This window comes from Dromaius novaehollandiae, chromosome 16 (genome assembly GCF_036370855.1).
Source record: "Dromaius novaehollandiae isolate bDroNov1 chromosome 16, bDroNov1.hap1, whole genome shotgun sequence".
In the NCBI taxonomy this organism is placed as follows: domain Eukaryota; kingdom Metazoa; phylum Chordata; class Aves; order Casuariiformes; family Dromaiidae; genus Dromaius; species Dromaius novaehollandiae.
This window is the reverse complement of record NC_088113.1, coordinates 3,720,431-3,747,581: the sequence shown is the minus strand read 5'-3', so window position 1 is coordinate 3,747,581 and position 27,151 is coordinate 3,720,431. Positions and strand designations below refer to the sequence as shown.

At 52.4% G+C, this 27,151-nt stretch overlaps 1 long non-coding RNA gene across 1 annotated transcript; it reads right to left on the bottom strand.

The window, feature by feature from the left end:
• Window positions 1–11,164: 11,164 nt before the first annotated feature.
• On the bottom strand, window positions 11,165–25,165 carry LOC135330087 (uncharacterized). Its single transcript, XR_010391845.1, has 2 exons — window positions 23,898–25,165; window positions 11,165–23,463 (listed from the first exon to the last, which is right to left on the bottom strand). It is a non-coding gene; the product is annotated as an uncharacterized LOC135330087 (long non-coding RNA).
• Window positions 25,166–27,151: the final 1,986 nt, after the last annotated feature.

The following is a 27,151-nucleotide window of genomic DNA, read 5'->3' as shown; positions in this document are numbered from 1 at the left end:
GAGCCTCTGGAAGCAAGGCGACCCGCCTTCCACAATTGACTCCTGAAGCCACTGTAGTCAGAGGGGGACCACACCGCAAATCTGGAGCAAATGCAGTTTCGGAGCATCTTGCCAAGTCCACAAGCTTTTGTGAGTCTGCTGCGAAGCATTAGCGGCAGATAAGGCCTCCTTGGAGATGGATGTCTGGCGAGGGAGCCGAGTCTCCCTCTTCTCTTCCCAGCCTGGGGACACCGCTGACCGTGCAGGGAGGGCGCTGGGCTTCAGCCAGCCCCGGGATACCAGCTGCCACCTCTCCTCGCCTCTCCTCTCCCCCATCCCAGCCGCTGCCGGGCTCCGCGAGGCAGAGGGATTCCTGGAGGCTGCTCCTCCTGGCATCCCGGGGCGCTCCAGCATCCACCGCCGGGCTCCCTGGGGTGCTCAGTACCTGAGCGAGCAAGGGCAAGGGCGCATGGCTTTGCCGTGGTGAGGTTGGGACGGACCTACCACGGCGTAGGTTGGTGCTGAGCCTATGCACGGAGCCACTGTGGCCTCCAAGGCCGGATTCATCCACCTTGCAGCCACAGGAGCGGTGGAGCTCCACAGGCCCGAGCGGGCAAATTCCCCTCCCGCCTCGTCCGCGCATGGGCCGTGTCCCGTGGCGCCCCAGGCCTGCCCTGGGGAGGTATCGCTCCTGAGACCCTGCACTCCCCGCGAGCCCCCCGAGCCTGGGCGCCAGAGCCGCACGGGGCGCAGCATGGCTGCTGCAAGCCCTGGTGCCCCCGGCCCCTTCCCAAATCGTCCTCCCCGCCTGGGGCTCGAGGCTGCGAGCAGCCGCGGGGCGGCATGGCTGGGGCAGCAGGGAGAGGTGGGCGACGCAGGCGACGCAGGCGGGGCGGAGGGGAGCGGTGGGGAGGTTAAGGCCGTTATAACACGGTGCGGGGGGGGTCTCTAACAGCCGAGGGATCGCTGGCCAGATGGGGAGCCTCGCCTGCTGCTCCGGGTGTGCAGGCCATGGCCACAAAGGAGGATCCCCTCGTAGCAGCTGGCCGCGAGGAAGAGGTTAAAGAGACACGTGTCGGGGCAAAGCCCAAGGGTGGGAGACGCAGCCCTGGCTTTTGTCTGGGGGCACTTCCCATCTGACGGGCGAGCAGGTGGGACGGGAGCCCTGCAGCGCGCCGCTTGCACCCAGGGCCGCGGCGCCGAGCGGCACTGGGGAGGCCGGGCAGAGGCCATCTCAGCCGGGCCGGGCCGCCGGCCGTCTCCAGGGGCACGGCTTCAGCTGCAAGGCCTGTTCAGCGCTGCGACTGCCTTTGTTGCTTTTGCGGATAATGAATCGCTGCTTTTTTTTTTTTTTTTTTTTTTTTGGTCCCCTCTCTGGAAAGAATGGAGACGTCCCCATTGTGCGAAGCCTTCACAGAGGTAGCCAGAGGCCCCTGCCCGGCACAGGGACAGAGGAGGGGGCAGAGCCAGCCGTCACGCACTGCCTGGGAAGGGGCACAGCCTGGGAAGGGGCACCGCCGTCCCTGCACAGGGACCCCCCGAAGCATCACCGGGCTCAGCCACACCGTCCTCCCTGGTCCAGCTCGTGGGACCCTCGCGGGCGCAGGGCCGGCGCTGGCATCAGCTTGCCTCTCGCCTGACTTCTTCATACTAAATGTAGCCCAAACTCCAGGCAATCGTTCAGGGATGGATCTGCTGCAGCAGTGCCGGCATCCCTGGTGCTTCTCCGGGCCAGGCGTGAGCTGGTCGGGGACCGGCGTCCAGTGGAGCCTGTGCACCCTCCAAGAGGCCTCTGGCAGGGTGAGAGTGTCCCCTCTCCAAGGGCTGCCCCTCACCGACCCGTCCGGGCCCCAGGCTGTTGCAGGCAGTACATGTGCACACCCATCCGAGCACACGCGTGCACACTCGCAGATGGGCACGTGTGCATCTACACGCACGCACACACAGACGCCTGTGTGCACGCGCCGTGCTGCGTTGCCCCTTCCCTCCTCCGCCCTTTGGCCTCGCCTGCGTCTCCGCACTCCCCCGTCCCCTTGGCTGCACTAGAGACACCGTGGCACCGGCCCGGTGCAGCTCCCCGGCCCGTGGGCACCGCTGGGGGCCGGGACTGGCAGCGCAGAGGCGGGGGCTCAGCCGGAGGTGGTGGCGGCAGGAGCCTGCCGCTCCCGAGGCACGGCTGCGGTTTGGCTGAGCACCTCGCATCCGGCTCGGAGCCTGGCTTTCCACTGCCCCCTCGTCCTCCCCTTGCAAACGGCGCGGGGCTAATTTTGGTTATCTTCTCCGGGCCATATGAATTCTATTAATATGAAAGTAATGAGGTAATTACTGTGATTTGGAGAAATGGCTGGGGAATTGCTTTGGATAGGATTTCACCAGCCAAGAGGGCAAATTCAAACCGCTGTTTGGAAAGGAGCAAAGGGCTGTTCTGGACGGGGCGCTCTGCGGTGACCGGGGAGTGGTGGCTGCCGGCCCCGATGCTGCGAGTCCTGCTCAGGCTGCCCGTCTCCTGGGGGTCCGCGCTGCCCTCCCTGGGGTCTCTTCTCCTGGGGCAGCCGCTGGGGTTGGCAGGCTCCTTGGGAAGCGTTGTGGACTGCAAGGGGAAGCCCGCGGCCAGCGGCGAAGAGCAGCAGCCCTTTCTTGCCCCGGGTAGCAGCGTGGCCCGGGGCAGACCCTTGGGTCTGGCAGCCTGAGGAGGGACAGCTGATGTTCACGGCCGCTCTGTGCTAGCTACACAGCCCCCGGACCTGAGGAGCTGGAGCTCTCCCAGGTCCAGCAGCCCTTTCCTGACCATCCAAAATACCTGGCAGAGCTCCCAGCTGGCTGTGTCCCAGGGAGCCCTGAGTTTGCCAGGGGAAGGAGGCTTGACTGTCACCAAGATTGACAGGAAACCAGCCAGAGACAAGATGTCCATCTCTGGCCCTGGTCCTGCTGCTGGGATAGGCAGCTGAGAAGACCACTGGGAAGGGGGAAATAGCAGAGGCCGTGTACATACACAAGTCCTCCCACCAAACAAGCTCCAGTTAACTTGTCAGGCCACAAAAAAGAGCTTTGTACTGCCAGGTGGAAGGGGGCACTCGGGAAGGAAGAGCTCAGCCCACGGCAAAGTGGGGGACGGGGGGAGGCATTTGGGACCTCTGTGTCAGTTCCTGGACAGACACACCAAGAAGGAGGGTAAGGATGTGGGCTCCTAACCAGTGCTGTGTTGCCTTGGGACCATGTCCCTCCCACCCAGGGAAGAAGAAGTGACAACCCCAATGAAGAGAAACGCCCGTCCTGTTTCCCTTCCCGGCGTGGAGGCTGTTGGGGTACGCGCAGGTGAAAACAAGCAGAACCTGGCACCAAGGCAGCAGAAGGCTGGGTCCCATTGGGCTACTGGGAGGGGAAGCAGGGATGGTTGACACCACAGCAGCAGTGACGAGGGTCCCTGGGCACGGCGGGGCAGGGAGACAAGCGGGCCCCGTGACGCCCGAGATCGGGAGCTCCTCCGGCAGGTTTGAAGGCGGGAGTGTGTGCACAGCTAGGAGTAAAAATAACTCTTGTTGCAGAGCAGGAGTAGCATGGACATCTACCAATCAGGTAGGGAGCGTGAGATGCAACCCCAGCTGGTATCAAAGGAATTTGCTAAGAAACTTGCTGTCCCAGTGAGGACAGCTTTGCGGAGCCCTCGAGAGCCGGGGCCATGTGGCCGAGCAGGCAGCCAGAGCATGCAGAGGAGGGACATGGGGCTCAGCACCACCCTGTGAAAACCAGGGCTGGGCTAGCTGAGGGCTGGAGGGGCTGGGCTGTCAGTTCAGTGGGAAGGAGCTCCCAAAGCCCTCTTCAGAGACTCTCTCAGCCTAGATAACCAACAGGGAAGCGGTCAGTGGTCAGCCTGGTGAAGCGTGTCCCCTGTCCCCGTGGGGTGCTGCTCCAGGACTCAAGGGCACAACGCCGTGCCTGCAAGATGGACCAGAGGGGAGCCATGGCCCCATCCCTCTCCGTGCTGCCAGCTGTTGCGCCAGGGCAGAGGGCAGGGAGAGGAGCCCGGGGCTGCAGCGGGCACTTGCAGCTCTGAACATGGAGCTGCTCCCGCCTCCTCCGCGGAAGGGGTGGGGGTGCTTGGGGCCCAGCTTCGGTGCCCTCTGGAGAGAGGCGCAGCCTCTGTCCAGGGAGCCAGCTCTGACAGGGCTCCTGTCCCCTTCTCCAGGCTGTGGGACACCCAAGCCCATGCCCCGTGCTTCAGCTCTAGGTCCAAAAACCCACAAGCACACCCAGCCCCAAGAGGCTGGGTGCACCCCTGCTTGCACCCACCAGGCTGCCAGGTCAGGGCTGATGTTACAGTTTGTGAGTTATGTTTGCAGGTTCTCAGCTGGCTGTAAAGCACCCATGCTCCCCTCTGGCTACAGACAGGGTGGGTAGCCAAGCAGAAGCTTGGTCTCTAGTCTGTGGCACCCAGCGGGCCGGGTCAGGCCATGCTGGGCCTGGCAGCCCTCGGGCGGGGTGTGCAGAAGATGCCCAGCATTGCACACGGTGCTGAAGCCGAACACCCCCCCGCACACAACAGGCCTCCACTTGCTGTAGAATAGCTCTTTGCTGGCACCTGCTGTCAGCTTTAAATTATGCATTTGCCTTTTCCCACAGTGCATCAGCAGCAAGAGGTCAATCCAGCAGCACCTGGTGTGGCAAGAGCAAGGGCAGTGCATCTGGGGCTTCCCTCAGCTGCTCTGCACCCCAGGACCACGGCTTGGCCCCAGCTCTGCAGCTGTGCCTGTGCCCGGAGGACGATGCTGCCGGGCTGGGATGCATCCTGCCATCCCACAGTACCCCAACAGGATGAGAAGAGCAGACGTGGTGACAGTAACCAGGGCCAGCTGACACTTTGGCGGTTGCCAGCACGGCCATAGCGACGAGGCAGGTCATGGGCAAGGCAAGGGCAGGATCAAGGAGGTCGTGCACAGCTCCCCCCCCCCGCCGCGTAGCTCAGGCAAGGTCCGTGGGGAAGGGTCAGAGATTAAATGAGGCTCTGGAGCCTGTGGGAGGAGGATGCATTGGTGGAGACACCCCGGAGGCATCCCACAGCTGTTTCTCACACCCTTAGCAGTTTCTGCAGCAGCCTGCCCCGCGCTTACCCAGCGTGCCGTACCGGAGCAGACCCTGGGCACCGGGCACCACGACTGCTGCAGGGGGAAGCTGCAGCGCCTCATGGTTATGGGCTCACCAGAGCAGCTACAGCCTGGGGTCACTAGTCCAGATTTGCTCCGCAGCATTTCTCCAGACGAACCCTGACACAAATAACTTGATCCAGAGCTACTCCTCACCCCACACGTGGGAAGGAGAAATGGTCCCTTGGAGGGTGGGTCAGCACCAGCAAGCCCACCAGCCACGACACAACAGCAGCAGCTATTGAGGCACCATCAGCAGCACCCTGCCAGAGCCAGAGCCCAGCTTGTGCCTGAGCATGGGCCAAACACCTGCTGGAAAGGTGAACCCCAAGGCAAAATTTAATTTACAAAACTGACGCTGAAGGGTCTTTTCTTCCAGATGCGGAGGAGCATCCTTCAGGGCCCATAAACAACCTTTTCCTAGGACATGAGGGTCTTCCTGTCCGTCCTGCCCCCCTGCTCTGAGAAGCCCCACGTTGGCGACAGAAGACTTTTCCTCCAGTGTTTCCCACTGGGTCTGGGAACTAAATATTGCAGCCAGCTGCTCTAATACTTCTGCTCTCTTAAAGCTTCAAGTAACATCCATCAAGATCTCCTCTCGCTCCAGGACATTTCCCACGGGCATCCCGGCTGCATGCAGAAGCCAGGAAGGCAGCTGGCCTGCCCATGCATCACCCAGTGCTGGCCTGTCCTCCCCCGGGGGCTCGGGTAAGAGGGTGGGTAACTGGCACAAGGGGGGCTGCAGGCAGCAGCAGATCACTCCAGGCCCATGGGGACAGGGTGGCTCGCTCGTGGGGGCGAGGAGGCTGGGCTGAGCAGGGCAGGGTATTGGGGTGGCGGCTTTCAGCCTGCAGCTTTTTTTTTTCTTTTTTTTTTTTTGCAGGTCTCTCCGCCGGCCAGACTGCCAGTGGCTCTGCATTTGCAAGGCAGGAGGATTTTGCCTTTCCCCTGGCCCAGCCTGCAAGCACGCGTGGCCATTTGCCTCTCCCCTCTGCACTCACAGCCCACTCCAGGGCTAGCGCAATGTCCCTAGCAGACATGTGAGGCGCAATAGATGCTGGGCCTGGAGCAGACAGGAACAGGGCTAGGGTGGGAGGGTTTTGCTACGTCTAAACAAAGCATCTCTGAGGTCAAACACCTTGGCAGGCAGCATGCGCCCTGGCACCTGCCAGTCTTAGAGAAGGAGGCCGCCTGTGCCCATGGGAAAGGCCACGTCACTGGTGTTTGCCAGCAGATAACGCCCCCGAGCCAGCGAGCACCCGCGTGTTGCCTGTGCAGCTGGGAAGCGTGATTTCAGTGCCTGCGCTTCTTGCAGGGCCATGCCCATTTTGACTGCCCATGAGCTCGGAAGTGCCAGGGCTTGAAACACCGGGGTTCAGATCCTGCCCTGCTGTGTTTGTCCTGACTTCTGCACTTCTGTCTTGACTTCAGCATCAGGCTGAGCTGGGCTGGGAGGAGGACCCAGGCCAGGAGCAGAGCTGCACTGACGCTCCCTGCCTGAGTTATTGCTCTCAGCCAGTGGAAAACATACTCTCTTTGCTGGGTCTGGAGCTGTCCCATGTCTGCAAGGTTGCTCCCAGCTGCAGCAGCCTCCAGGAGCCAGGAGAAATGAGGGCAGCTGTGGCTTCGCCTTCAGCCAGCTGCTGAGAGCCGAGGGGCTGCTGCGAATAACGCGTCTGTGCTGCCAGCCCAGGGTGATCGTCGCTGTGGGACAGCCGGGCTGCTCTCCCCGGGGAGGCACTGCCCAGGCAGCAAAGGGGAGTGGGCCAAGCCCTGGCTGCGGTGGCACAGACCCTTCAGCATCCCGCACCCAGCCAGGACCTGCATCACCTCGCTCTGTGTCTCAGTTTCTCCACGAGCACGGTGTGGGTGGGCGGCTCCTGGCCAGAGGGGAATGCTGCACCCATGGGAGCTGCGCCCACGGGAGCCAGGGGATGAGCAAAATCATCCGCTAATGTCTCCAGGAGGCAGTTCCCAGCCCAGCTCTAGACTCTGTGCCATCCAAGGGTACCTCTCCTCACCTCTCTGTGCTAAAGTTAAAGCTAGGACCCCACCACAACACTGGGCTCCAGAGAGCCGTTTCCGAACAAAGAGGAGCGTTTCTCCCGGCAGAGAGGCAGACGGCCCTCAGCATAGCTGGAGAAGCCGTAAGCACCTGCGAGCAGTGTTTAAACAGAGGAGGCAGCCAGTGCTTTTTTCGGCTAGGTTTAACCCCTTTGCACCAGGGCCTTGTCTCAAGGGACTGCCACGTGCTGGGGGAGCTGGAGCGGCAAGTTGGCCCTGGGCTGCTCAGGCAAAACTGGGGCTGCTCCCTGTGCGGGCTGGGGGCTGCTCCCTGCCTCCCACTGCTAGCGAGGGCATTTGCCCTGAGCCCATGCGTCTCCGAGGCCGTGCTGGGCAGGGCCTGGCAGGAAAGCAACAGCACTATCGTTTGCAAGATGCTGATTAGCCACAACACTGGGGTCTCACGCCCATTCCCCAAGAGGCCAGCGGGGCTAATCAACCCAGCATAAATTGCAGACATGACAGTAGATTTTACAGTCTGCAATTCATGTGCTGACTTTTATGTTTAACTTATGTCAACTACATCACCCGAGGGGCTGATTGAAGTCCTTGCCGTTGATGTCACTTGGTTGTAGAGCAGATGTATAGCATGCAGTAAATATTTGGGTTTAATGTGTAAAGTTTCACTGATGTGCAGGCCAAGAAATAGTCTTCCAGAAGATTAACAGCTTCACTTAAGCAAAGAGTAACTGTTAGAATTGCTGGATTTCATAGTCAGTGATTCACTGGCAGAAAGGATGGGATGGACTCCAGCACAGGTATGTCGCAGCACTCAACTCTTGCCTTTCCCAAAGCGGTTTTACTGCCCAAGGGCTACTTTTTCCCATCCTGTCCCTTGTTCTTCATTAGAAATTATCCTACCTTGATAGCCTAAGTCCTGCAGTGTGGTAGCAAAAGTCTTTGCACACCAGGAGAGTCCAGGTGACTGTGACTTTCTTGTAGGGATGTTGTAAGAGGAGAACCCAGACTGAGAAGGAAGAAACTTTGCAAGAACAAATTACATCCTAGAGCAAAGAGAAAGTGCTGTCAAGTTAAGAGAGTGATAGATTTCAGTGATTTTAAGATCAGGCAATACCATTTCGCTGCATCTCCTGTATAACAAAGGATGAATCAGTCAGTCAACCATATATTGCACATCTGAATCTCTTCAGCCATTTCCCTCTCCATCCATTTCAGCATTTTCCCAGGGCTTAGCCCTGCACCGTAGGGATGGTGACATGCCCACCGATGCCAGGTCGGGCAGACCGGGCTTGCAATACGCATCGGTGTAATCCTGGGGACGGCGTGCCACCAGCCTTGCTCGTCCTCTGCAACAGCCCAGTCTCCGTAAGGAAGGGGCTGCTAATCAGAGGGGGCGCAAGCAAGCGGGATCAGTGATGGGAAAGGTGGTGACTGATGCTGCTCTCTCCCCCTCCTCACTCTGCCAGGACCCTCATGTAAAGCCACACCAGGTTTGGGGAGCTCTGGCTGAGAAGCCTGGCAGCAAATGCCCAGCACAGCTGGGGCTGGATCCCTCCTGGGGTGTACGTCTGTCTGTGTGTCTGTGTGTCCGCATCCTCTGTGCCCAGCTCATTCCCACCCCTGGCCCCGCTGCTGCCGACAGCCCCCGGCAGCCCCTCGGCCGCCCTCCCTGATTCCCGCGGAGCTGCCCGGGGAGAGCTGGCGGTGCCTCTGCACAGCAGCCCTCACCTGGGCGCTGAGCACTAATTAGTGCCTGAATAGACACAGCACCGCAGGAAGCCCGATGGATTGTTATCCGGATGCTTGCAGCCTGGGAATCTTGTTCCACACTCTGAACGTGAGCTCTTAAGGTCTTTTATTTTTTCAGAAGGGATTAATTTAATTAATGCAACTAACAAAACGTCTAACTGCGCTCTGTAAGTAGACCTGCAGGCTTTGTCACAGCTCCTGTCTATGCCAAGAAATGAGTCTAATAATAGCTGCTTAACGATGAAGTTCAGGGGACCAGAGAGATTATGCAGAGAAAATGCCAGGACAGGCTCAAGCAGGGGATGGAAATCAGCTGTGAAAGTAGCATCAGAAGGTCTCAACAGGACTCTGAGAGACTGCTGCTGGAAGGAGCTCCTCAGCAGCCCCAGATACGGCTTTTATCGAACAGGAGAGACACACAGCTCAACAAAACCCGGTTTGCGAAAGGCTAAGGAGCCCATTAGCTACCAGCAAGCAGTCTTTGGCTTTGCTGCCGCAGGAGGGTAACGTGGTCGTACACGCGCGCACGTGTGGGCTGTGGGAAGGGGCCAGTAGATCATCCTAAGCCATACAGCTTACGGATTTTACGTGTGGCCCAGCTGTCCCACACGGGAATCTGGACAGTTGCTTCAGAAATGCTGGAAATCAGTGTGCTATACAGGCACACAGTCACACGTGCTCGCTGAAAGGTAAAACACACACAGCCACAGCAGCAGAGCAGCGTCTCAGCACCCAGCCTGCAGCTTCTCTCGCTCCTGGTCCTCTTCCCCTTCACACTGGTTTTGCTGTCGGTGAGGAGCTCCAAGCTGGGCCTCTGCCACTGACGCACGAACGCTTCTCTGTTTCTGTGAATCAGATTTTTTCAAACCCCCTACTCCAGTTCATCAAAAAAGTCCTGACTAAGGATGCTGACCTGCCTGGAAGCGCGCAACTCACTTGCACGTGCCAGGCAGCCCAGACTCAGGCCCCACCCAGGCCCCTGGCCCAGAGCCAAGGCATGAGTCAATCAAGCTCCCGGCCGTTTGTCCTTCCTGCAGGACATCGCGGCAGTTATTCCCACGACGTCTCGCCGTGTGTCAAATAGAGCTGCAGGCCGGGACGCCTCCAGCACTGGGTGCTTCTCCCATAGCTCACCACATGCCTGGGACACGCATGGGGGTCCTAGAAATGCGGGTGTCTCCTGCCTGAGAAAGGATGGGCTTCGGAGCATGCCCAGGGGGGAGCATGCCATCCCAAAAGCGTGAACCCCCCGCAGAGCATCCCGGCGTATCCGTCCTCCCAGTACTGCAGCACCTCTCACCTGACCCCAGCCACACTGAGGAGACACCAAACGATCTGAGTCTTCGGAGATTAAAACCCAGACCCTGAACGCTGTGTCAATCTACCTGCTGCTCCCTCTCGATACCCTGCTGACCTACCCAACACCCAAGCTGGGCCTCCAGAGTTAGGACCCACATGATGGGTCCTACCGTATCATTTCCTCAGGCCCTTTGAAGAACGGAGGGCCCTGGTTGGGGAGGTACAGTGGGGCTTCCCTCAGCTGCTCTGCACCCCAGGACCACGGCTTGGCCCCAGCTCTGCAGCTGTGCCTGTGCCGGGAGGACGATGCTGCCGGGCTGGGATGCATCCTGCCATCCCACAGTACCCCAACAGGATGAGAAGAGCAGATGTGGTTGTTAAAGAATAGCGAACTGAAACTGTCTAGAGGTAGCCGCTTAGCACAACTTCTATAACATTTGCTTAGCATGAGTAGCTAAATTTGCTGAAGCCTTAGGCTGCACTTAGATAAAATAATGAACTTTTACTTAGTCCAGTAAGAAAAGGGCCTCAGAGCTGGTTCAAGCTAGGAAGATAAGGAAGTTACAAGCAGTCTGCATTCCTGCCTCTCACACCCCGAAAGGGAGGGTGTCTGCAGGAATGTATCTCACACCCCGAAAGGGAGGGTGTCAAGGCTTTGAAAGAAGACCAGCGCAGGGCATTAGGACCTTGAGGGACAAAGCCTCAGCTCACTGCTGGGGCAGTGTTAATTGTTATGATTTAGAATCACGTCCTCCTCAGGACCTTAAGACACAACAGTAAGACCCAACAAAAACAGAGGTACAACCGTCATCAGAGACCGCAAAAAACAAAAATAAGGAGAAAAACAGCTTACCTCAGAATGACGATGAGACCCAATGAGGAGCAGGAGACCCCAGGCCAAAAAATTACTATTGGTCTAACTATCGCGTGAGGGGTGGGAAATGTAAGTTGAAAAAACTGTAATTGCCCAGGATTTGTTTATGTTAGGGTCCCTCTTAGGAGGCACCCAGCTCGAGCTGTAATTATGGCACGCGCGTGATTAAAATTTAATTTGTTTTGATTTGGCTCTGAACTTTACTTGCGGGAACCTAGGGTCGAGCCCTGTTATGGTGGCCGACAAGCCTAATTTCCATAACAGTTTGGCACCCCAGATGGGACCCTAGGCGACCACTGTCGGGGTCTCTCGTCTCCAAACGATCATCTGGTGCCATCGGGTGAGTTCACCTGGGATCTTTGGCACCGAGAGGCACCGAGAAGGTGAGTCTTAAACTCCCGCCTAAATTCTAAATTCTGGTCTGGTAACAGTGCACTGTAAGGGGTAGGCAGGCTGATCACCGTAAGGCGTACCAGGCAGGGGGGTACACGGGCTGGCCACTGTAAGGCGTACCAGGGGGACGGGTGCGAGTCCCATCCCCAGGGTTTGAGTGGGTTGTAAGTCCCAGCTCGGTCCAGCCGGAGCAGGGATGCACAGCCTGATCAGCATAAGGCGCACTGCAAGACTGTAAGACAGAAGTCTAGAGTCACTGAGACTGGTGTGAGCGTGAACAGTACTCTGTGTGTGTGTGTGTGTGTGTGTGTGTGTGTGTGTGTGTGTGTGTGTGTGTAGCCTGGGAACCGACCGGGGCACCCGTCGGCTGAGGAAGCCGCCCGCTGCGCAGGGACAGCAGTCCTAGCAGTTAAAGACTCGGGGGGTGGGAGTGCGGTTCCCAGAGAGTGAGAGAAAGAGAGTGTGATCGCACCAGCTACAGGGGCTGGTGTTACTGGTAAGGAAGTGCGCTGCCTGACTTGCTTAAGACGCACTTTTCAGAAACTCAGTATGGGGAATAATTTCGGCATAGAAAAGGGGACGCCCTTAGCCGAAATTTTGGAAAACTGGAGTACCAAAAAAATCTAAGGAAAAAAGGTTGATCCAGCTGTGTCAGGAGGATTGCCCATTCCTGACAAAGGAGGGAAACCCAGCAGAACGGTGGCCACCGCAAGGGACTTTTGATCAGCAGGAACTAACTTCCTTGTGAAATCGTCTAGAAGACAGGTTTCCAAGTCTAATGGATTACTGGTATGTTTGGGATAACTGGGCATGGGCACGGAAGCATTTGAGCCAGGAGGGAGGGAGGAAAGAAACCTGCCGAAGGTAACACTTGTGCTAGCAGATACTAGTACCCCGGACTGTGCTCCAAAAGTTTCTGCTCCACCTTATATGCCTGATGATCTCTCTGTCATTACTTCTTCTCCTCCTCCCTCTCCCTCTACTCCACCGGCTGCCGGACTCTATCCTATGATCCCCAACGTGCTGACTAACCCTGCCGCTTTACAGCCAGGGGGAAAGGGAGGGGCCAGTCCCCCCCTCCTGTGCTGTGGGTATTTACTAATCAACCCCGGGACCCTGGCGATCTCGCCTTATGGGGGGGGGGGGTAAAATGCAGAGATTAAGAAAGGATGCAGAGCGATGTGTCCAGTTATTTTCTAATATATGCACTGGGCACAACCCAAACTGGAGTGATACCCAAATTCTTTTGAGGGAATTATTTCAACCAAAAGAATGGGATAAGATAATTAAAGATGTGGAAGAAGCGCAGCAAGCCGGGGGAATAGAAACCTCTGGCTAGCAAATGATCCAAATTGGGATTGTAATAATGCAGGAGATAGAGCTGTGTGTCAAACAGGACTTTGAAATTTAGCAGAAGTAATTAGAGCATGCAGAGAGTTAGGAGTAAATTGGATTGAAGTGCAAGAATGCGGACAGTGATTAGATGAACACCCCCACGACTATGGGGACTTCTGTGGTAAGCCCTGCTAAAATATGGAGGAATGACCCCACAAAACTTCAACGATGCTCTCGCAATTAGTGTTTTTATAGATCAAGCAGCCCCTGATACACAAAAGTATTTTAAAGAGCATATGCCAGGCTGGCAAGGGGAGGGGGCGCGGCAGAACCAGAGGAGGTAGATGGAATCAAAGTGAACGTGGTGTACAATTGAGAGTTAATGATGTTTGTCATTATTGCGGGGAACAAGGGCACTGGAAGCAGGAATGCCCAGTGAGGCCCCGTGTACTTGGGAATAGAGGGGCCAGCATGAGAAAATCAAACACTAAGAATGAGACCAGGCAATTCCCAGTCAGCCCACAATGACAGGAGATAGGAGACTCAGAAAATACTGTGGAAATTGGGGTAAATTTATGGGATATAGATTTGAATTTTGAGGGGCAGACAATGGCAAATATAGAAGGTTTAGAAGTTCCCTTTCTAGTAGATACTGGAGCCACCCTTTCCCTTTTAAATTTTGAGCCTAAAGGATGCAAGTCATCAGACAAAATAGTGATGCAAGGAGTCATGGGAAAAGGTGAACGAATGTTATCTAAGCCCTTATTGCTCACTATTGGGGGTAAAACAGTGTGGGGACGTTTTATAATTTCCACAGACTCGCCCTCTTGCCTCTTAGGGAGAGATCTCCTGCAAGCCTTGGATACGCAGATCTGTTTACAGCTGGAAGGGATACAATTAATAATTATGGGCTCATGTGTTCTGGCTAAGACACCAGAACCAGAGTCGACTAATCTGCAAATTCCAACAAGTTTAGAATCAGTTTCTAAAAAGTTATGAAGCTCTTCAGGAATGGATGTGGAACTACTGAAATCAGCTAGTCCAGTCTCGATAAAAACAAAGGGGGGATTGCCTCCTGCAGTTAAACAATACCCTATCCCAAAGGAAGCAGAGAAGAGTATCCAAAAACAAATCAATCATTCTTTGAAACTGGGTATCCTTAGAGTCTGTGAATCTCTGTACAACACTCCGATTCTGCCGGTTAAAAAGAACAGGCAAGATTCTGATGGTGATCCGGAGTATCGGTTTGTACAAGACTTAAGGGCTATAATCCAACATGTAGTTGCTCCACATTCAGTAGTTCCCGACCCCTCAACCATTTTACTACAAATACCTCATTGGGCAACTTATTTTACTGTGATTGACCTAACAGCAGCCTTTTTTAGTATACTGAGAGCTGAAGACAGCCAAGATCTCTTTGCTTTCACTTAGAAGGGACAACAATTAACTTGGACGAGGCTGCCACAGGGATTTACTGGGTCTCCGACTATTTTTTCGCGTACACTCAAAAATGACCCAAGCAGCAAAAACAGGTAAGAACCTGCGGGTAAATATCTATACCGATTCTAAATATGCATTTGGAGTATGTCACGCAACAGGGATGTGATGGAAAGAACGAGGATTCTTTTCGTCATCAGGAAAGAAATTAGCTAATGGAGAAGAAATACGTAATTTGCTGGAAGCAGTTCAACTGCCCAAAGAAATTGCTGTAATACACTGCCCAGCCCATACTAAAGACACTACAGAAATTAGCAGAGGAAATGCTTTAGCCGACGCTGCTGCAAAAGCTGCAGCTCGACAGCCTCTGAAAGAATGTATGGGGGCAGTTCCAAGGATGGACCAGAGTGAGTGGCCAAACTTAATAGACCCCAAAACTATGTATGAAAAAGACTGCTCAGTGGAAGAGAAAAAACAGTGGGAGCAGTGGGAAGCAAAACAAAGTGATGATGGAATATGGACAATTGGAGGAAAACCAATTCTACCAAAAAAAATATTTAATTACTATAGCTAGGTGGTTTCATGATAAAGCTCATGGGAGAGCTGAGGCAATAGCTAAGCAGGTACAGAAAGTATGGGCTGCTCCAGGAATTTATGCAGCTGCTAAAAGAATAACAAATAGCTGCCCGACCTGCCAGAAGTTTTCAAATAACAAGCCAAGCTCAGATTTAGGGGAGGCGACCATGGGCTGACTTCCCTTTCCAAAAGCTGCAAATAGATGATGCGGATATGCCATCCGCCAATGGGTGCAAATACTTGTTAGTGATAGTAGATCAGTTATCAGGCTGGGTAGAAGCTTTCCCAACAAGAAAGGCCGACACAGGGGGAGTGGTAAAAGCCTTACTGAAAGAACTCATACCTAGGTATGGGGTCCCAGAAGCCATTGATTCAGATAGGGGTGCCCATTTCACGGCCAGCATAATCACTCAGTTATATAAATCATTAGGAATAAAAAGAAACCTATGTACCCCTTATCACCCACAATCTTCAGGACAAGTAGAAAGAATGAATAGAACATTAAAAGAAAAAATAGCAAGAATATGCACACGTGCTAGCCTAAAATGGCCAGAAGCATTAAACTTAGCTCTATGGCATGTTTGAAATGTCCCATGGCAACCCATAGGACTAACACCAGCAGAAATTCTCTTCGGGAGACATTTAGCTGTACTAGGGACTTATTATTCCAGCTAAGACCAGCCTGTTAGACAGAGATGAACGACTAACCCAGTATGTTCTAAGTATGCAAAAAGGTTTGAAAATCTTAAAAAAAAAAATGTATATATATATATATGCTCAATGATATCAATCCACACCACCTGACATACAAGTGCTTGGTATACAGCCTGGGGATGAAGTTTTAGTTAAAGTATTTTCACAAAAATCCAAGTTAAAACCTAAATGGAACAGGCCATATACTGTCATACTATGTTCTTCTTTTGCTGCTAAAGTTGAACTGTACTTGTATATGTTAAAAAAGGATGTGTATGTGTAAGAACACTTTGTAATCTTATATTCATAGATAACATTGCTGTAGATACAAGTCATCACTCAAATATTTGTATTTGTAACTTTACCCAAGATTATGGGATGCGACTTTAATTATTCAGCTCCTATTAGATCTTATCAATTGTTACAATCTACTCATACATTAATTCAAAATTTACTACCTACCCCCATTGGGATGAATCTCACCCTGGTAAAGAAACTACTATAACATGATGATTTGCGTTGACTGCTAGAACGCATCCGAAACAGTGGACAGAAAACTCTAATCACCATTCGTCATGATGCGGAAGAGATACACCACGTCTCGGAAAGGATAAAAAGGGACGGAGAACATCATGGCTGGGAAACTCTTCTAGGGTGGTCACCAACTACAACAGCGTTTATAATCATGTGTTGCACCCAGTAGTAGTTGTGCTAACTTTAACTGTGTTATGCCTATTGCTTACGATCATATCATGCATAAGATTATGGAACGTGATAGTACGCCTTGCAAGGCTTTGAGAACTCTGTTTAAAGTATTAGCAGGGATGCTTCATAAAAACAAAGGGGGGAACTGTTAAAGAATAGCAAACTGAAACTGTCTAGAGGTAGCTGCTTAGCACAACTTCTATAACATTTGCTTAGCATGAGTAGCTAAATTTGCTGAAGCCTTAGGCCGCACTTAGATAAAATAATGAACTTTTACTTAGTCCAGTAAGAAAAGGGCCTCAGAGCTGGTTCAAGCTAGGAAGATAAGGAAGTTACAAGCAGTCTGCATTCCTGCCTCTCACACCCCGAAAGGGAGGGTGTCTGCAGGAATGTATCTCACACCCCGAAAGGGAGGGTGTCAAGGCTTTGAAAGAAGACCAGCGCAGGGCATTAGGACCTTGAGGGACAAAGCCTCAGCTCACTGCTGGGGCAGTGTTAATTGTTATGATTTAGAATCACGTCCTCCTCAGGACCTTAAGACACAACAGTAAGACCCAACAAAAACAGAGGTACAACCGTCATCAGAGACCGCAAAAAACAAAAATAAGGAGAAAAACAGCTTACCTCAGAATGACGATGAGACCCAATGAGGAGCAGGAGACCCCAGGCCAAAAAATTACTATTGGTCTAACTATCGCGTGAGGGGTGGGAAATGTAAGTTGAAAAAACTGTAATTGCCCAGGATTTGTTTATGTTAGGGTCCCTCTTAGGAGGCACCCAGCTCGAGCTGTAATTATGGCACGCGCGTGATTAAAATTTAATTTGTTTTGATTTGGCTCTGAACTTTACTTGCGGGAACCTAGGGTCGAGCCCTGTTATGGTGGCCGACAAGCCTAATTTCCATAACAGTTTGGCACCCCAGATGGGACCCTAGGCGACCACTGTCGGGGTCTCTCGTCTCCAAACGATCATCTGGTGCCATCGGGTGAGTTCACCTGGGATCTTTGGCACCGAGAGGCACCGAGAAGGTGAGTCTTAAACTCCCGCCTAAATTCTAAATTCTGGTCTGGTAACAGTGCACTGTAAGGGGTAGGCAGGCTGATCACCGTAAGGCGTACCAGGCAGGGGGGTACACGGGCTGGCCACTGTAAGGCGTACCAGGGGGACGGGTGCGAGTCCCATCCCCAGGGTTTGAGTGGGTTGTAAGTCCCAGCTCGGTCCAGCCGGAGCAGGGATGCACAGCCTGATCAGCATAAGGCGCACTGCAAGACTGTAAGACAGAAGTCTAGAGTCACTGAGACTGGTGTGAGCGTGAACAGTACTCTGTGTGTGTGTGTGTGTGTGTGTGTGTGTGTGTGTAGCCTGGGAACCGACCGGGGCACCCGTCGGCTGAGGAAGCCGCCCGCTGCGCAGGGACAGCAGTCCTAGCAGTTAAAGACTCGGGGGGTGGGAGTGCGGTTCCCAGAGAGTGAGAGAAAGAGAGTGTGATCGCACCAGCTACAGGGGCTGGTGTTACTGGTAAGGAAGTGCGCTGCCTGACTTGCTTAAGACGCACTTTTCAGAAACTCAGTATGGGGAATAATTTCGGCATAGAAAAGGGGACGCCCTTAGCCGAAATTTTGGAAAACTGGAGTACCAAAAAAATCTAAGGAAAAAAGGTTGATCCAGCTGTGTCAGGAGGATTGCCCATTCCTGACAAAGGAGGGAAACCCAGCAGAACGGTGGCCACCGCAAGGGACTTTTGATCAGCAGGAACTAACTTCCTTGTGAAATCGTCTAGAAGACAGGTTTCCAAGTCTAATGGATTACTGGTATGTTTGGGATAACTGGGCATGGGCACGGAAGCATTTGAGCCAGGAGGGAGGGAGGAAAGAAACCTGCCGAAGGTAACACTTGTGCTAGCAGATACTAGTACCCCGGACTGTGCTCCAAAAGTTTCTGCTCCACCTTATATGCCTGATGATCTCTCTGTCATTACTTCTTCTCCTCCTCCCTCTCCCTCTACTCCACCGGCTGCCGGACTCTATCCTATGATCCCCAACGTGCTGACTAACCCTGCCGCTTTACAGCCAGGGGGAAAGGGAGGGGCCAGTCCCCCCCTCCTGTGCTGTGGGTATTTACTAATCAACCCCGGGACCCTGGCGATCTCGCCTTATGGGGGGGGGGGGGTAAAATGCAGAGATTAAGAAAGGATGCAGAGCGATGTGTCCAGTTATTTTCTAATATATGCACTGGGCACAACCCAAACTGGAGTGATACCCAAATTCTTTTGAGGGAATTATTTCAACCAAAAGAATGGGATAAGATAATTAAAGATGTGGAAGAAGCGCAGCAAGCCGGGGGAATAGAAACCTCTGGCTAGCAAATGATCCAAATTGGGATTGTAATAATGCAGGAGATAGAGCTGTGTGTCAAACAGGACTTTGAAATTTAGCAGAAGTAATTAGAGCATGCAGAGAGTTAGGAGTAAATTGGATTGAAGTGCAAGAATGCGGACAGTGATTAGATGAACACCCCCACGACTATGGGGACTTCTGTGGTAAGCCCTGCTAAAATATGGAGGAATGACCCCACAAAACTTCAACGATGCTCTCGCAATTAGTGTTTTTATAGATCAAGCAGCCCCTGATACACAAAAGTATTTTAAAGAGCATATGCCAGGCTGGCAAGGGGAGGGGGCGCGGCAGAACCAGAGGAGGTAGATGGAATCAAAGTGAACGTGGTGTACAATTGAGAGTTAATGATGTTTGTCATTATTGCGGGGAACAAGGGCACTGGAAGCAGGAATGCCCAGTGAGGCCCCGTGTACTTGGGAATAGAGGGGCCAGCATGAGAAAATCAAACACTAAGAATGAGACCAGGCAATTCCCAGTCAGCCCACAATGACAGGAGATAGGAGACTCAGAAAATACTGTGGAAATTGGGGTAAATTTATGGGATATAGATTTGAATTTTGAGGGGCAGACAATGGCAAATATAGAAGGTTTAGAAGTTCCCTTTCTAGTAGATACTGGAGCCACCCTTTCCCTTTTAAATTTTGAGCCTAAAGGATGCAAGTCATCAGACAAAATAGTGATGCAAGGAGTCATGGGAAAAGGTGAACGAATGTTATCTAAGCCCTTATTGCTCACTATTGGGGGTAAAACAGTGTGGGGACGTTTTATAATTTCCACAGACTCGCCCTCTTGCCTCTTAGGGAGAGATCTCCTGCAAGCCTTGGATACGCAGATCTGTTTACAGCTGGAAGGGATACAATTAATAATTATGGGCTCATGTGTTCTGGCTAAGACACCAGAACCAGAGTCGACTAATCTGCAAATTCCAACAAGTTTAGAATCAGTTTCTAAAAAGTTATGAAGCTCTTCAGGAATGGATGTGGAACTACTGAAATCAGCTAGTCCAGTCTCGATAAAAACAAAGGGGGGATTGCCTCCTGCAGTTAAACAATACCCTATCCCAAAGGAAGCAGAGAAGAGTATCCAAAAACAAATCAATCATTCTTTGAAACTGGGTATCCTTAGAGTCTGTGAATCTCTGTACAACACTCCGATTCTGCCGGTTAAAAAGAACAGGCAAGATTCTGATGGTGATCCGGAGTATCGGTTTGTACAAGACTTAAGGGCTATAATCCAACATGTAGTTGCTCCACATTCAGTAGTTCCCGACCCCTCAACCATTTTACTACAAATACCTCATTGGGCAACTTATTTTACTGTGATTGACCTAACAGCAGCCTTTTTTAGTATACTGAGAGCTGAAGACAGCCAAGATCTCTTTGCTTTCACTTAGAAGGGACAACAATTAACTTGGACGAGGCTGCCACAGGGATTTACTGGGTCTCCGACTATTTTTTCGCGTACACTCAAAAATGACCCAAGCAGCAAAAACAGGTAAGAACCTGCGGGTAAATATCTATACCGATTCTAAATATGCATTTGGAGTATGTCACGCAACAGGGATGTGATGGAAAGAACGAGGATTCTTTTCGTCATCAGGAAAGAAATTAGCTAATGGAGAAGAAATACGTAATTTGCTGGAAGCAGTTCAACTGCCCAAAGAAATTGCTGTAATACACTGCCCAGCCCATACTAAAGACACTACAGAAATTAGCAGAGAAAATGCTTTAGCCGACGCTGCTGCAAAAGCTGCAGCTCGACAGCCTCTGAAAGAATGTATGGGGGCAGTTCCAAGGATGGACCAGAGCGAGTGGCCAAACTTAATAGACCCCAAAACTATGTATGAAAAAGACTGCTCAGTGGAAGAGAAAAAACAGTGGGAGCAGTGGGAAGCAAAACAAAGTGATGATGGAATATGGACAATTGGAGGAAAACCAATTCTACCAAAAAAAATATTTAATTACTATAGCTAGGTGGTTTCACGATAAAGCTCATGGGAGAGCCGAGGCAATAGCTAAGCAGGTACAGAAAGTATGGGCTGCTCCAGGAATTTATGCAGCTGCTAAAAGAATAACAAATAGCTGCCCGACCTGCCAGAAGTTTTCAAATAACAAGCCAAGCTCAGATTTAGGGGAGGCGACCATGGGCTGACTTCCCTTTCCAAAAGCTGCAAATAGATGATGCGGATATGCCATCCGCCAATGGGTGCAAATACTTGTTAGTGATAGTAGATCAGTTATCAGGCTGGGTAGAAGCTTTCCCAACAAGAAAGGCCGACACAGGGGGAGTGGTAAAAGCCTTACTGAAAGAACTCATACCTAGGTATGGGGTCCCAGAAGCCATTGATTCAGATAGGGGTGCCCATTTCACGGCCAGCATAATCACTCAGTTATATAAATCATTAGGAATAAAAAGAAACCTATGTACCCCTTATCACCCACAATCTTCAGGACAAGTAGAAAGAATGAATAGAACATTAAAAGAAAAAATAGCAAGAATATGCACACGTGCTAGCCTAAAATGGCCAGAAGCATTAAACTTAGCTCTATGGCATGTTTGAAATGTCCCATGGCAACCCATAGGACTAACACCAGCAGAAATTCTCTTCGGGAGACATTTAGCTGTACTAGGGACTTATTATTCCAGCTAAGACCAGCCTGTTAGACAGAGATGAACGACTAACCCAGTATGTTCTAAGTATGCAAAAAGGTTTGAAAATCTTAAAAAAAAAAATGTATATATATATATATGCTCAATGATATCAATCCACACCACCTGACATACAAGTGCTTGGTATACAGCCTGGGGATGAAGTTTTAGTTAAAGTATTTTCACAAAAATCCAAGTTAAAACCTAAATGGAACAGGCCATATACTGTCATACTATGTTCTTCTTTTGCTGCTAAAGTTGAACTGTACTTGTATATGTTAAAAAAGGATGTGTATGTGTAAGAACACTTTGTAATCTTATATTCATAGATAACATTGCTGTAGATACAAGTCATCACTCAAATATTTGTATTTGTAACTTTACCCAAGATTATGGGATGCGACTTTAATTATTCAGCTCCTATTAGATCTTATCAATTGTTACAATCTACTCATACATTAATTCAAAATTTACTACCTACCCCCATTGGGATGAATCTCACCCTGGTAAAGAAACTACTATAACATGATGATTTGCGTTGACTGCTAGAACGCATCCGAAACAGTGGACAGAAAACTCTAATCACCATTCGTCATGATGCGGAAGAGATACACCACGTCTCGGAAAGGATAAAAAGGGACGGAGAACATCATGGCTGGGAAACTCTTCTAGGGTGGTCACCAACTACAACAGCGTTTATAATCATGTGTTGCACCCAGTAGTAGTTGTGCTAACTTTAACTGTGTTATGCCTATTGCTTACGATCATATCATGCATAAGATTATGGAACGTGATAGTACGCCTTGCAAGGCTTTGAGAACTCTGTTTAAAGTATTAGCAGGGATGCTTCATAAAAACAAAGGGGGGAACTGTTAAAGAATAGCAAACTGAAACTGTCTAGAGGTAGCTGCTTAGCACAACTTCTATAACATTTGCTTAGCATGAGTAGCTAAATTTGCTGAAGCCTTAGGCCGCACTTAGATAAAATAATGAACTTTTACTTAGTCCAGTAAGAAAAGGGCCTCAGAGCTGGTTCAAGCTAGGAAGATAAGGAAGTTACAAGCAGTCTGCATTCCTGCCTCTCACACCCCGAAAGGGAGGGTGTCTGCAGGAATGTATCTCACACCCCGAAAGGGAGGGTGTCAAGGCTTTGAAAGAAGACCAGCGCAGGGCATTAGGACCTTGAGGGACAAAGCCTCAGCTCACTGCTGGGGCAGTGTTAATTGTTATGATTTAGAATCACGTCCTCCTCAGGACCTTAAGACACAACAGTAAGACCCAACAAAAACAGAGGTACAACCGTCATCAGAGACCGCAAAAAACAAAAATAAGGAGAAAAACAGCTTACCTCAGAATGACGATGAGACCCAATGAGGAGCAGGAGACCCCAGGCCAAAAAATTACTATTGGTCTAACTATCGCGTGAGGGGTGGGAAATGTAAGTTGAAAAAACTGTAATTGCCCAGGATTTGTTTATGTTAGGGTCCCTCTTAGGAGGCACCCAGCTCGAGCTGTAATTATGGCACGCGCGTGATTAAAATTTAATTTGTTTTGATTTGGCTCTGAACTTTACTTGCGGGAACCTAGGGTCGAGCCCTGTTATGGTGGCCAACAAGCCTAATTTCCATAACAGTGGTGACAGTAACCAGGGCCAGCTGACACTTTGGCAGTTGCCAGCAAGCCCATAGCGACGAGGCAGGTCACGGACAAGCCAGGAAATCAGGTGGGCAAGGCAAGGGCAGAATCAGCAAGGTCGGGCACAGGCCCCCTGTGGCGTAGCTCAGGCAAGGTCCGTGGGGAAGGGTCAGAGATTAAATGAGGCTCCGGAGCCTGTGGGCGCAGGATGTGTTGGTGGAGACACCCCGGAGGCATCCCGCAGCTCTTTCTCATTTGGGTGCTTTGAGAATAAAGCCCTTCCACCAGGAAGCTAGAGGAGTGAACTAAGTATGGGGCAGGGGGCAGTGATGGTGAGGCAGGAAAGGCTCAGGATAAAGAGAAGAAAGTCTTCTGAACCCTATCAGTGGGTACCCCTAAACCATGTCAGAGCATGACAGCTGCTATCTTCTGAGATGTAGGGGGATGCTGATGTCATACCTGCAAAAATCTTCTGCTCTCTTTGTCTCATTGTCTTCTTCAGAGGCTCCTGAAGAGAGGGATGTTCTTGTCTCAGGACAGAGACACAGCTGTCTAGAAGAATCCTCTGTACTGCCTTCTGCAAGAAGAAACAACCAGCCACCAATGAGTAACTTCTAAGCCTGCAGTTCTACCTTGGCAAGAGGGTATAGAAAGCTAAGCGAGACATCATCCCTCAGCTAGAAAGTCTTCCTGTTGTGAGTATGACTGATGCTCATCACTTGCTTAGAGACATTACCCTTTGGAAACCTCCTCTGTCTGCTGTTTAATCTTGTCGTGAACTCTGGTCAGCACACAGGCTCCAGCCCTCCCCACTGTTTCCCCTCAGGTGCTGTGACGGGGGCCAGCAAAGCAGCCATGGCTCTGTTAGGCTAGAGCTCTTCTCTTGGAGCCTCCTGTAAAAGACTTCTGAACTAGAGGAAAGGGGAGGTTTGAGAAGGAAGGAGAGCACTGCCTGCAGTCCTGGGAGGGAAGACAGAGGCTTCGGGCACTGCAGTCCAGACGTGTATATACCTTGGTTTTCAGTGTCTTGCTCCTCCTGCGATGGCTCACTCAAGCTGTCTTCAGGACTCTGAAGTTCCTGACGAGCAGGCTCTTGGGAGCTCAGCAGCTTGCTGCTGGACAGAGTTTCTTCTTCCTGAAGAGTTAAGAAATGCATTAAAGAATAAGCTTCATGACACAACAAAAACAGGCAGGAATTGTGATTCAGCCCCCAAATTTCTTCACCCTCAGGATTAGGACATGGTGCACACTGGAACAGCTGGCTCCAAGACAAGCTGAATTCCTGGGGAGTGGTCTCAGCCGGAGGTGGAAATAAGTGCCCCGCAGGTCAGGAAGCCAGACCCCTCCTAATTGTTCAAGACAGAGACTCCCAGGCTGAGAAGATCCCTTCCTAGTTGCCAGGGGATTTCTCAGGAGACACTCTGACAACCCACTATGCGTCACGAGCCGAGAGAGGCTGTGTGTGCGGCAGCGCCCTCCCAGCAGTCCTGAGCGCCAATGCGCTGCCGCAAAGGAGAGCCACCACATCCACCCAGCTCCTACTCACAGGTCTCCCCTCAACAGCTGTCTGAGTAGCATCTTTTTCCTGAGATGAGGTGCTTTGGCATGTGGAACTATCCATGACCTTCGAGCTCTCCCGGGAGACCCCTGAAGTACACAGAGGTCTTCTGGTCTTCTTCCCATCAACTGAAGACTGATTGGTCTGTTCAGTTCCTACAGGGAAAAGTAAGTAAAATTCCCATTTGTGAATGTTCTCCATGGCAAAGAGTGTTGGCCACCGGGCTAAGTAAGAGTTTCCTGCTCTGAGAGCACAAATGGAAGAGCCCATGAACAACGTTCACAAGAGGGTCTGCCTGAATGAACGCCTCACAAAAGACAGAGCTGCTGCGAGTTATGCGGATTTTTATCATCAGCAAGCACGAAGGACGTGTTTCACAGCTGACAGCAGACACACTGAGTGCTATTGACATGACTGTGTAAATCTGCATGTACTGGGTAACCTGTGTTACTACCATGCATTCCTTTCTAAAGCAGTGTCTTCGCTTGAGCTGTTCCGGGTGCCTGGGTGTCTCTTCTTTCCCAGCTGCTGCTGTTCTGGCTCAGCCTGCTGGGGGAGGCATTTGATCTCTTCAAGAGCCTCAAGCTTCTCCATCCTCTGCACAATCATGGCAAGAAACCTTCAGACAAATAGAGAGGGCTGAAACAGAGCGCCTGCAGCTCTCTTGCCCAGACCACTCCCTGCTCAGCCACTGTCCTCGTCCCGCTCTGGGCTTCCTGGCTCCAGCGCCCCAAACAGCTTCCAGCTGCCTTTGCCAGGCTCCAAACACTGATTGCACCACTCTAGGCACAACCAGCATCTGCTCGCGCAGCAATTTGGCGGTCTTCCGTGGAACGCAAGGCTCCAGCCGGCACCTCGCTGAAGGGCCACGGTCCCGCTCCTAGCGCAAGCGTTCCTTGTCCTGTCTCTTACCTGGCCCTCACGTCCCGCTCTGCAGCTCTCCAACTCTCTCGTTGCTCCCACAGCAGCCGCTCTCGCAGGCGAGAAATGTCCATCCCCTGTGGCAGTTCGGGGGCACTCTTTAATTTTGCCAGTTGTTCTCGAAGCCTTTTCTGAAAGTTGACACCGGCTCTCAGCTCCCCTCTGCCACAACACGCTCTCACGCACCTGCGTGTGGAGGCTTCACCCTGGCCCAGAGCAGCGCTGTGCTTCAGCCACAAACCAGGGGAGAAGAGAAGGGCTTGCCTCAGCACTCCAGGCACTCGGGGATGACTTTCCTGCCTGTCCCCACCCCTGTGCCATCTCAGCTCAGACCCAGGGAGTTGTTTCTATACCAGAATGCCCAGCCCACCAGCACAGCCCCCACTGCTTCTTCAGTTCACGCCTTGCCGAGATAAAACAAGTAAAGCCCCAACCCTCTGCACCGGGAAACGTGCCTATGAACAGTGAGCTTTACTTACTTGTTCTCAACGGTACGTTTTGTCCGCCTCTGTCCTGAGCGCGGCCAGATACTGCCTGTAGTCGTTGAACTCCCGCAGAGTGCACACGACCTGCGGTGGGACGAGGGCAGAAATCACCCAAGGCTTGTCACGCTCGCTACGCAGCCTGCCTTGCCAGCAAGAGCGCTAACGCAGCGGGAGCTGCTCCCCTGCACCCCCTGCCCTGCGCAGCGGCTGGGGGCTCTGCTCCCACCCCCGCAGCGGGCAGCAGCGCTCCTCACTCCGCCGCCAGGCCACGCACCCGCTGCTCCGTCGGCACCCAGGCAGCGCGGCACGGCCCTGGGAGAGCAGGCGTGGGACTTCCCCGAGCGGGCTTTGGGCTCCCGCTGCCCCCAGGCAAAGCAGCGCAGCAGCCCCGCGCCCTCCGCCCACAAGAGGCGGATGCAGCAAGCGCTCTGGCAACCCTGCCTCCTGGAAACTCTTCTTCTCACCCCCATAGCCAACCTACTTTGCCATCCCTGGTGACGTAACCTCCTCTCTTCAGTCTCCGCAGGTTGTCTTTGCGGTTGTAGTAGGCCTGCAAATGCGGGTCATGCAGACCGTTGTACTCGTTGCTTAGTAAGCGGCAGTGTGGATCGCCCAGACTGAAATAACCAGATGGCTGGTGAAGCTGTAAAACATATCGTCCACAGCATGAGCAGGGTAGGAGAGAGCAGGAAAGCGACAAAGACATTCCCAAGCTCCTTCAGCCCACAGGGTAGCGCTTTCAAGCCTCCGAAGTTTAGAGTACTGCCTGCAGAGCCAGTAGTCACATCTGTGGCCCTGCCGGAAGGACACCGTCCCCCAGCATCTGGACGCCTTGCTGCCGGCTGCACGCAGGGCACCAGCCACACACTTGCATGGTGCCGCAAGCCAGGCTGGCGTTGGCTCTGGCAAGCTCACGCACAGGCAGAGACCAGTGGTGGGACACGCTCTCCCGCCCTCTGGCCAGTATTGGGCCCTGCTCTTTGCAACTCCTGCCTTCTCTCAGCACCACGGAGCCCGGAGCTTGCTTTGCCCTCCCAGCCCTGTCTCATTTAAGGACTGCAGCTCCCACTCTACAGCATGTCGCCACCCTGATTTCTGTGAAAGGCTGTTTCTTTTCCAGGCTGCTCAGTGTATCTGGGCAAGCAGAGGCTGAAAAAGCAGGGACTTTTCCTACTCCTTTCTACTGCTTTTACCTTTTGCCCCAGCTTGCTCCGGTAGAACACAGGGTTGGAGCCAGGCAGCAAAGGGAGTTTGACCCCGAGCGGCATATCCAGCAGCTCAGGACATCCTGCTCCGAGTTG